The sequence below is a fragment of the Rosa chinensis genome, chromosome 7 (genome assembly GCF_002994745.2).
Source record: "Rosa chinensis cultivar Old Blush chromosome 7, RchiOBHm-V2, whole genome shotgun sequence".
Classification (NCBI taxonomy): domain Eukaryota; kingdom Viridiplantae; phylum Streptophyta; class Magnoliopsida; order Rosales; family Rosaceae; genus Rosa; species Rosa chinensis.
This window is the reverse complement of record NC_037094.1, coordinates 58,732,928-58,743,632: the sequence shown is the minus strand read 5'-3', so window position 1 is coordinate 58,743,632 and position 10,705 is coordinate 58,732,928.

Genomic DNA, 10,705 nt, shown 5'->3' with positions numbered 1-10,705 from the left:
TTTAATATTTGAGGGATATTTTGGTAAAAAATTCTGTTTTGGCTGACAAACTCTCTTCTCTTAATAATAGTATAGATTATTTTCAAAAAAATAATAGTATAGATTAGGGGGGTGAAATTTGCACACCCCTTTTTACATTCTAGACACCATTCACCTTTTTTTAATATTTCTTATCATTCACTATATTTATCTTCCAAAACTACCCTTCTCTCTCTCTCTCTCTCTCTCTCTCTCTCTCTCTCTCTCTCTCTCTCTCTCTCTCTCTCTCTCTCTCTCTCTCTCTCTCCCCCACCGATCCGAGTCTCAGACTCTCTCTCTCCAATTTGGGGCTTGAGAAAAGGGAGAGATGCCTCACCGCCCAAACTACCCTTTTCTCTCTCTCCGCCCAGCGCCAAGCCTCTAATGGACGACTTCTCCCTCACCCTCAACGTCGGCGACCGATGCCTCCTCGTTGGATCCAACGGCGCCGGCAAAACCATGATCCTCAGGATTCTCGGAGGCAAGCACATGGTTGACCCCAGCATGGTCCGGGTTCTGGGTCGCTCGACTTTCCATAACACCGCTCTCATCGGCTTCGGCGATCTGTCGTACCTAGGCAGAGAGTGGCGGCGTGACGTGGCTTTTGCTGGCTTCGACGTTCCGATACAGATGGATGTTTCGGCTGATAAATTGATCAACGGGGTTGCTGGGATTGACCCACAAAGGAGAGCTGAGCTGATCAAGGTGTTGGATATTGATCTTTCATGGAGGTTGCATATTCATCTCGGTTATGTAATTTTCGTTTTTGGACATTGATGAAATGTGTGTGAATGAATTTAGGTGCTTCTGCTTGATGAGATCACGGTGGACCTTGATGTGCTAGCGAGGGCGGACCTGCTCCAGTTCTTGAGGAAGGAATGTGAGGAGCGAGGTGCTATGATCGTTTCTCAAGCCCCAAATTGGAGAGAGAGAGAGTCTGAGACTCGGATCGGAGGGGGAGAGAGAGAGAGAAGGGTAGTTTTGGAAGATAAATATAGTGAATGATAAGAAATATTAAAAAAAGGTGAAGGGTGTGTAGAATGTAAAAGGGGGTGTGCAAATTTCACCCCCCTTATATTATTGTTCATGTTTTAGCACTTCACATTATGGTACTCTCTCCTAGCTCGAAATCTATCTCCAAGTATGGTTTTAACAAGACTATTAATAAAATTAGTCGATTTATATCATAAAAATTAATTATTAAATTTTTTTTTTTTTAATTCTAAACATATCAAATACTAGGCTCATATTGAAGATCTCAACAAAATCTTTATAATGATATAATTTTAATATTTAGTAACATTATAAATAACATGTATATAAGAAAATTGGTTTTTCTTAAATGTATAATACCTATTCATAAAAAAATAAAAAATAAAATCAGTGTGGTCCACTATTTGGCTTATCAAAACCCAGCCCAAATTTGGCCTACAAATTTTAGCCAGGCTGTTAAAGGAAAAGCACATTATGTGCCTTCGTCAAAGAAACAGACGAAGAGGGAATCAAGCAATTACAAATCACAGCTTAATCAGCATAATCACAGCTCAATCAGCATTTAGTATCATCAATGTAATTGATATTTCCGTTGTAATCCTATCCCTATATAAAGGGGTTTTGAATGAAATGAGCAGACCAATTCCAATTGTCATTTTACTTTAACACGTTATCAGCACGCCCAGAGCCAATAGCCAAAGATAAAAAAAAAATCCTAATTTTCTTTCTATCAAAAAGAAAAAAACCCTAGAAGAAAACAATATTTTCTTCTTTCTCTGCCGCCACCTAATTCAGAAGAAAAAAAATTTCCGGCCGGCAAGACCCGGCCTAGATAAGCTAGCTTTGCACGCCGTCTGCTCCCTTCCACACCAATCTCAGTGGCATTCCCCAGCAGTCCCCCAAGAGCAGCAAGCCCAGCAACATCCGGTTCGGCCACCAGCTCGTCCAGACCCGCTCTGTCCAGATCGGGGACCGCAAGCCCACACCAGCTCCGTCCATATCAGCAACAACCCATCTGCACAGCCCCCGCTGCAAAGCAAGCACAACCCACCTGCAAAGCATCAGCCACCCCCTGCGCACACCACCTAAGACCTGTGCAGTCCATTATCTGCCACAGCGCCCAGCAACCGCGCCTGCAGCAGCCCTTCACCAATCGCAGCCATCAGCCCAATCGCTGCCCATCCCCGTGAGGCCCCTCGCCCATCCCTGTGCCCATACACCGCAGCTCGCCTTCAACCTTGCAGCCCCGCCTTCAAGGTGTCCCAGATCGGAGTCGCCGGCGCTGCCTCCCCTGGTACACGAAAGGAACAGAAAAAAAAAAAAAAAAAAAAACAACAAAGAAGAAGACATGAAAAAAAAAAAACCCGGCCCAAAGAACAGGACCCGGCCAAAAAAAAGAAGAAGTGGTAATTGAAAAAAAAAAACCTGCAGGCCCTAAAAAGAAAAATTGTGCGGCCCAGAAACGAAAAAAAAAACAGGCCCTACAGCCTAACAAATCAGCAGGCCCAGCAAAACCCGAAAAAAAAAAAAAAACATCGCTACGCACGCCTGCATCAACACACGCGTGCGTTAGGATTGTTTTTCTCGAAACCAAGTATGTTCTGTTTTATTTTCATACTATGGTATATTTAATTATTTATAATTAGAATTTTTTTATTTTTGAGCATGCTATTTTATTGGTTGTTATATATGTGATATATATTCGTGGAATCTAAAGCATGTGAATTTTATTTATATTTTCTATTTTTAAGCATGCTTTATACCTTATTGTTTATACCTTTATTTTGTTATTAAGCATGTTTAATTAGATAATTTTGATCATTTTAAGCATGCCTTTTTTTTTATGTTTTATATAATTACCTTTAAGCATGATTATATATTTCATTGTTTATGGTTTATTTATGAAATTTTGAGCATGTTTTTTTTTTATTTATCCTTATATAAATTATTCCTAAGCATGCCTTTATATTATGCTATCGATTGTATTTTATTTTATGCATGATATATTATTATTATTATTATATGTAACATATATTTTGGTATACATTTGTGAAATTTGAGCATGTCATGTAATTTATTTTAATATATGCTATGTTTTTATTATAAAGCAGAAATTTGGCCTACAAATTTTAGCCAGGCCAATTTTTTTTTTCTTTTTAAGTGTGGGAAGTAGCTTACAGTGGAGTGCCTTGTAAGCTAAAAATGGTTTTATAGCTTACCGTGGGAGATGCTAATACACGGATACACCCACCTTTTGAGTATCTAACTTCTTTCTGACCAAGATAAATAAACCAAGTGCATGCGCAGCTATGTGCTGAGAATGATTTAGCACTCACTCGAGGTTGTTCTAGCTTTACTTTGACTTTACGCGGGGTAACTAGTGAACTCACCGGTGGCCAATTAAACTGAGATGTCGGGCGATGTGCCCTCAGCCCCTCATGCGCTCTTCAATTAAACATGGGCCTTCGGAGGTGTTATCAATATGATGTCCTCCCACTTTTATTTTCTATCTCCTCCTGCGCCTGCTCAAATTCCCCATCCGCTGTCTCAAGTTCTCCTTTTAGCCTCCCTACCTCATTCTTCTGATAATCTATATCCTTCATAACCTTGTTCAAATCCTTCTCCTAAGTATTCAATTTCTTTTGCAGAGTATCCTTCTTGCTCTGCAAATTTTCTAGCTCGCTGGACTTCTTCACCAAATGCATGTTATGCAGCGGGTTGATTGTCATCGCAAACACCTTATCTCGTGCTTCCTCAGGAGTGCAATTCCGCGAAGTGATGTGATCATAATACTTAGCACTGCTTGTAACTAGCGCCACCTCTTTCAAGAACCCTCCATCTTCCAACTAGAATCACCCATAAGTTTTATATAGGAGCAATATACCAGCTTTTTCTTTCATTTCTAACAAAAAGTTCATATCATTCCTTTCTGACAATAGTACCAGAGTGTAGTCGACCAATTTGTTCTCGATACTATACATAAAGACTGAAAATTCAAAAAATTCCTGGTTACTTTTAGAGTAGGTGCAGCGGTAGGTTTTTTTGCCATGACTCCATGTCAATCCTTGACGCAGGTCACAAAAAAAAAAAAGCGGATTTCCAGCTTCCACGGGGCTTGGGTAACCCCAATAGTGCAAGTCCCAGGTCAAGACCTAGGTCAATCTCTTGTCCCAAGCCATGACCCTGCAGGCTTCCATCGAGGCTCATCCCGTAACGTGTTCGAAATTTCCATTCTATGAGCACTGAACATTCGACAAAATAGTCGGCCATCAAGTTTTTACCTCTTTCCTAAATCTCTTTTTGTTTGGTACACGACCCAAATGAGAACCGCACCTTCGAGTTTGGTTTGCAGATACAGCAACTGCTGCGATCACAATGGCTTTAGTCGCCATCATCTCTTCATCATCTGCAATCCCTAGACCATCGAATTTTATCCCACAACCTATTCTTGAAATGAGGGAAGGGGAGGAATGTGTAATTCTAGAGATAAGAAAAATGTGAATCTTTGTTAAGATCAGATTGTGGGCATGTGTATGGAGTGCACAAATTTCCTCTATTTATTGACATTTTTCATACAAAACATGATAAGTTGATAAGGACATGTGACATCACTTAGTTCTTTGTAATCTTAGCCAAAATCTTATACATAATTACATTCACAATAACTGTCAGATCGAATAGTGTGTGAGTGATCTGGTTCCTTCAAAGTTGTCGGTGCCTCGGTGGTTGCTTAACTCTTTTCAAAAAAATTGTCAGTGATTGTGTGAACAATTAAAGTGTTGCTGGAGATATAATTTGTCTACCCAAATATATATATATATATATATATATATATATATATCTTTGGTGCCAACTCATATTCACCTACAATGTTTGATGATTTTGTCGGTTGCATTTCCAAAATATTCATCACTACTATTTATTTACATAATATATTTCTCATTTACACTAAATAAATTAATAAAATATTCAATGGACAATAACTGACCCAGACACAACAGGTGGAAATAGATTTCCAGTGTCAGTGAACAGTGTACTGACCCAGTAATTCTAACCTATTGACCCAACCGATGAACTTGCTTTTACTATCCATCTTTTACCACACCTTCAATGTCGTGAGGACAACCATAAAGGCCTTTTATTATCTTTCCCGCGTATGCAATTCTTGTCAAGAGTGACACCTGGAAAGCTCTATTAACGATCATCCCATCGCTTGAGTAATTGGATACAATCTTCTCCTCTTTATCCATGATTGAACTGCACAAAGTTACAAGACACAAAATTATATTGTTCCCTTTGGGAAAAAAGGCAAGACAAAAAATATACTCCGCCTATTGGCTTGCTTGCTATCCACCCCTATTGGCTTGCTTGGATAACAATTAACTTGAGAGCCACAGTCATGCTTGAGATGCCGATTCGTGAATGAAGCAAATCTTGTCATCTGACATATTAAAAGTTTCCCTTACTGCAGGAGAGTTCAGATTGGACTTTTGGGTAATGAAGCTCATGGCACATCTAGGATACATATGCACCCACCAAAGTCTCTCCCAAGCCATTGCCAAAAAAAAAAAAAGTCTCGATCCAAGCCCTTAACTACCTGAATTTTCATGAAAAAAAAGGGATCCGGCTCCTCTAAAGTGAGGAGCTCGTGAATTTACTTCAATTTCATAAAATCTGGGCTCTCTATTTAATCTAAGGGTCCTGAAAATTGACACATCATTCTTTGATCAATTTTTGGCTTTTGGTCTAAACTCAAGTTAACTGCCGTGAACTCCAGCAAAAAAGAAAACTCTGCTTTGCGTCAGACGCTCTGCTTTGCATCAATCCCTGACTTACTCTGCTCTGTGCTTCCATGGAAACTCGCCCACAATTACAAGAAGGCATAAATAATCAGGGTCAAGTTCCTTTGACGTGCAAGGGTCGTTCTTCCTTTTTGTCGTTTACTTTGAGGTGATTTGATTTCGCTCAACATCAGTTCGCTCTGACCCAGTTATTCAGTAACCGCATATGCTTGAATCTTTAGCCCTCTGTTAGGTTTTTATTTTAATCTTTTCTGTAAAATTCTTGTTCAGCTATATCACTGGCTTCTTTAATTTGGTTTCCTCAACTGAATGTTAATCCAGTTCCTCAACCCTTTATTCTCTACCATTCTCTCATCATGAATATTCTCCCTTGCATTATATATCTAGCTTTTTAAAATCATCAAATGAAGAGTTAAACCTGCATGAGAGTACTAGCTACTTCTTCAGGTACATTTGATAGTGGAGCTTAACACAAGAGCTAGCATTGATTAATGATATAGAGATAAAACTCCCTTATTCAAATCATCTCAACAATATATTCTTCCCTCTAGATTCATGAAACTTTTAATAGCAACAGAAAATAAAAACACGGTAACAACCATCTGCATCTAGTTTTGGACTGATATATAGAAGATTACTATGTATGATAACCAACTAAACGATTAGACAATTGTTTCTTTCTCTTTCTTGATGGTGGAGCTCCTTGATCCTATATGACAAGAAAGAAAAAAATTACATTATGTTGCATGTATGATAAACATATGATATGTTAAGTCAAAGACATTGATACTAAAAATCTTTATTACCTGAGAGTCTTGAGATAGTGAGTGATTCTCAGTAGAGGATTTCTTATTTCTCTTTCAATCAAGAGACTTATTGATGCCCTCATCCAAAATACCTATTGTACTGTTATCCGTCCCACTTCATATGTAATAAAACAAGACAAATATTAACTATAAGATACAACGATTCACAACTATAGAAATGTTAATCATTTAATGGATATATACTGGTATCTTTTATCCATTAGGATTATTAGATTGACAACAAGCTATCGACAAGTTTATGCAATTTCCGTTCATATATTGTTTAAATATGAAGTTTTCAAATATGCACTTTGTTCATAGACATTACATTAGGCATAGATAAACTGATGTAGATCTTGTCCAAATATGCACTTTGTTCATAGACTTTACATTAGGCATAGATAAACTAATAACGAAATCAAACCGATGTTGTTCTAGATGCAATATGTGTGTGTAGTAGCAGCAGCAGTACAACTACTCACATCAGAAAAAGTTTCAACACTGTGCCCACTGTTATCTAAAATGACAATTGTCAAGCAGACGGTCTTAATCTTCTGGATACTCAACTATAAATAAACCAACATTACAGTTTTTTTATAACAAAAATAGGAATCGCTGAAGAGCTACTCTGATTAATAGGATGGGAGGCATGTGACTGTATATAAAGTACTACTGCATATTCAAATGGCGGAGACAAAGCCATGGATGATGGATGAAGATCATTATTGGTTTACTCCTCTTGGAACAAAATAAATTAACAGTTTATTTTCAGTTCTTGGTCCTTTTTTTCCTATCAGAAATTTTCTTCGTGGAAGCTTTGGACCTCAAGGATTATTAAATTAAAGTTTTCAATTTTAACTCGATTTTAACCTAATTCCTATGTGAGTAAAAATATATGGATTGACGAACAAGAGAGTTTAACCTAATTTCTTATGAGTAGAACTATCTGACTTTCATAAATCAATAAACTATGTACTTCATAAATCAGCAAAGAGAACAATTAAACTCATATCAAATAAGGTATCAAGAGGTCGTTTTAAAGGAGGAACCTGATTGTGTTTATGCCTTCTTGTAACCATGGACGAGTTTCCATAGAAGCACAGAGAAACAACAACGCAGCAAGTCACGCATAGAAGAAACACAGAGTGTATAACGCAAAACATAGTTTTTTTTTTTTTTTGCTGGAGTTATCGACAGCTAACGGCACGTTAACCACGGTTAGACCAAAAACCAAAAATAGATCCAAGAATGATGTGTCAATTTTCAGGACCCTTAGATTAGATTGAGAGCCTATATTTTATGAAATTGAAGTAAATTTACAGGCTCCTCACTGTAGAGGAGCCGGATCCAAAAAGAAGAATGATGATCACATTTGTTGGGGGTGGGGGGAAGGGATTTCAAACTCATACTCACATTGGATTTCTGCAATATTTACTGACAATGGATTCGGCGTGAATAACAAAATCAAAATCGGCATACATGATTTCTTGAATCAATGCAGCTATAATATATTTTCATGATTTCTTGCTCACACAGTCACACGTAAACTGTTACACTCCAGCTGTCATCCTTTGTCTGGAAGTATTCTAGGGTTTAGACTTCCCTTAATGGAAGTCTAATTCAGTGCTTTACTTTCAAATATTTGATCCATTTGAAGATTTAATGATCACGAAACAAAATATAAGCTTGGAACGGTAATTGCAATTAGAATGGTAAATGCCAATGTTTTAAAATGCTGAGGCGTAGGCTGAGGCATTTTCGGGAGAGCTTCAGTAAAGCGCCAGCCTTGAGGCGCAAGGCTTAAGCCTTACGAATTTTATTTTAATTTAATTAAATTGTTTTATGATAAATACAAATGAATAAAATTACTAGTAATTATTAAAATAGTTCACATTATTTGGGTAATTACCCAATGCCTAATAGTTGTTATCTATTACTATCTCAAATCTTATTAGATAAGAATCATAAGATAGATAACTGAGCCTTTGTTCCAAACATGTTCATGTGCTTTATTTTACTATCTCCACGGTGAGTCTTCGTCTTCTACCTCTAACCTCTCTCTCTCTCTCTCTCTCTCTCTCTCAAAATGAGTGTGCTTCTGGACTTCGAGAGGAACAGAATACAGATGAGGTATGCTTCTGGATTTTTTAGTTTTTGACAAAAAAAAAAAAAGCCAAAAGTTTTATGGGCGTGCGCCTCAGCCTTGCCTTCGACGCCGTGATGCATTTTTTACGCCTTGAGATTGCATTTTCCGTGCTTCACCACCTACCCATCAAAACTGACTCAATTTTCTGGCATTTTCGCGCCTAGGATGCCTTTTAATTCCGTGGTAAATGGTGGCTTTTTGTTCCTAATAACCAAGAGGACAGAACTTAGAATGTAGCCACTACTTTAAGAAGAGCCAATGGGAGTATAACTGTAGTGACACCAAGAGAAATCAACTGAGCTTCATAGACATCATGCACATCATTTTACAGTTCAGCTTAGCTCACCTCAATTTAATCTTATAGAAAATTACATATAAGTAACAAACCAAATTTACAAAAACAGAAACCTCATCTTGTATTAGATTTATACAATTAAGGACACAAAGCCCAAGCCCAAAGAGAATGGAGTAGACTTAACCTCTGAAATTTCATGTGTAATTATGAATTAATACAATTTTTCATTAAAATTACTGCAATGCCATTATCAGACCAAAACTTCTCTCATCTCTTATCAGAAAGGCTTCGAGGAAGAGATCTCCAATTCTTGTTCAACGTCGCCTCGTCCAACTCCGGACACTGCCATAGCTCCGATGCCGGTGGTCGATCTCACGTCAGATTTCGGCGAGTCCGACTCGAAGCTCTGGAAAATGCAAAACCCGTCGGAGCTGCTATACGCTTTCTGGCGTTCGTACTCCGTCCACGGTGCATGATCAGACGAAGCACAACCACAGGCGTGACGGCGACGGTGTGAAGAACCGAACGCGATAGGTTTCTCTACAGGAGGTGGTCGGAGCGAAGAATTCCGGTCGGATCTTGATTCGGGTCGCGGGTCGTCGATCGGAGTCAAAGAAGCTTGAAGCTTCTGGTAAAATCTAGTGTGCTCGGTCCTATTCCAGCCACTATATTCTTGATCTCAACGGTTGATATCAAGCGATGGAGATAATACACGGACCAGATCGGGCCAGAAATTTTTTTTTATTTTCTGAAAGAAAGAAATACTAAAACTGCTAAAATTCATAAAAATTAGTTCGGCTATCCGAAAAATTCCCCGAAAATTCCCACAAACTTATCTTGTCATGTCCTTAATTATCAAACTCTTAAATCAAGATCAGGAAGAATGCAATAGCAGAACTAGACGAGTATGTGTGCAATAGCAGGATTAGATGATGAAGAGTGCAGTAGAAGGATTAGACGATGACGAGTGTAATAGCAGAACACGAGTACAAGTGTCGTAGCAGAACTGGACGAGTATGAGTGCAGCGAGTGCAGTAGCGGGATTGGACGAGTGCAGTAGCAGGATTAGGTGATGACGAGTGCAGTAGCAGAACACGAGTACAAGTGTAGTAGCAGAACTGAACGAGTATGAGTGCAACGTGTGCAGTAGCAGGATTAGACGATGACGAGTGCAATAGCAGAACACGAGTACAAGTGTAGTAGAAGAACTGGACGAGTATGAGTGCAGTAGCGGGATTGGATGAGTGCAGTAGCAGGATTAGGTGATGACGAGTGCAGTAGCAGAAAACGAGCAGCAGAACTGGACGAGTATGAGTGCAGTAGCAGGATTGGACAAGTCACTACTACACAAAAAGCTTCACACGACGGTTTAAAACTGTCGTCTCACGTTTTGCATTTCCGTGGTCTATCGAGGCGTCGTCTGATGAAACTCTATCAGACGACGGTTTTCAACCGTCGTATACCGATCATTGGGTCAACGGTGTGTAGCTAAATCCGTCGTCTGATGGATCGGCAGATCTGCCGACATGCTGTCGACAGAAGTTTGCCGTGGTGTGACTTCCGTTCCTACCACGGTTTTTAGAAATTTGCCATGGTGTGACTTCTATTCATACCACGGTTTTTAAGAATAAATGTGGTGTGATGA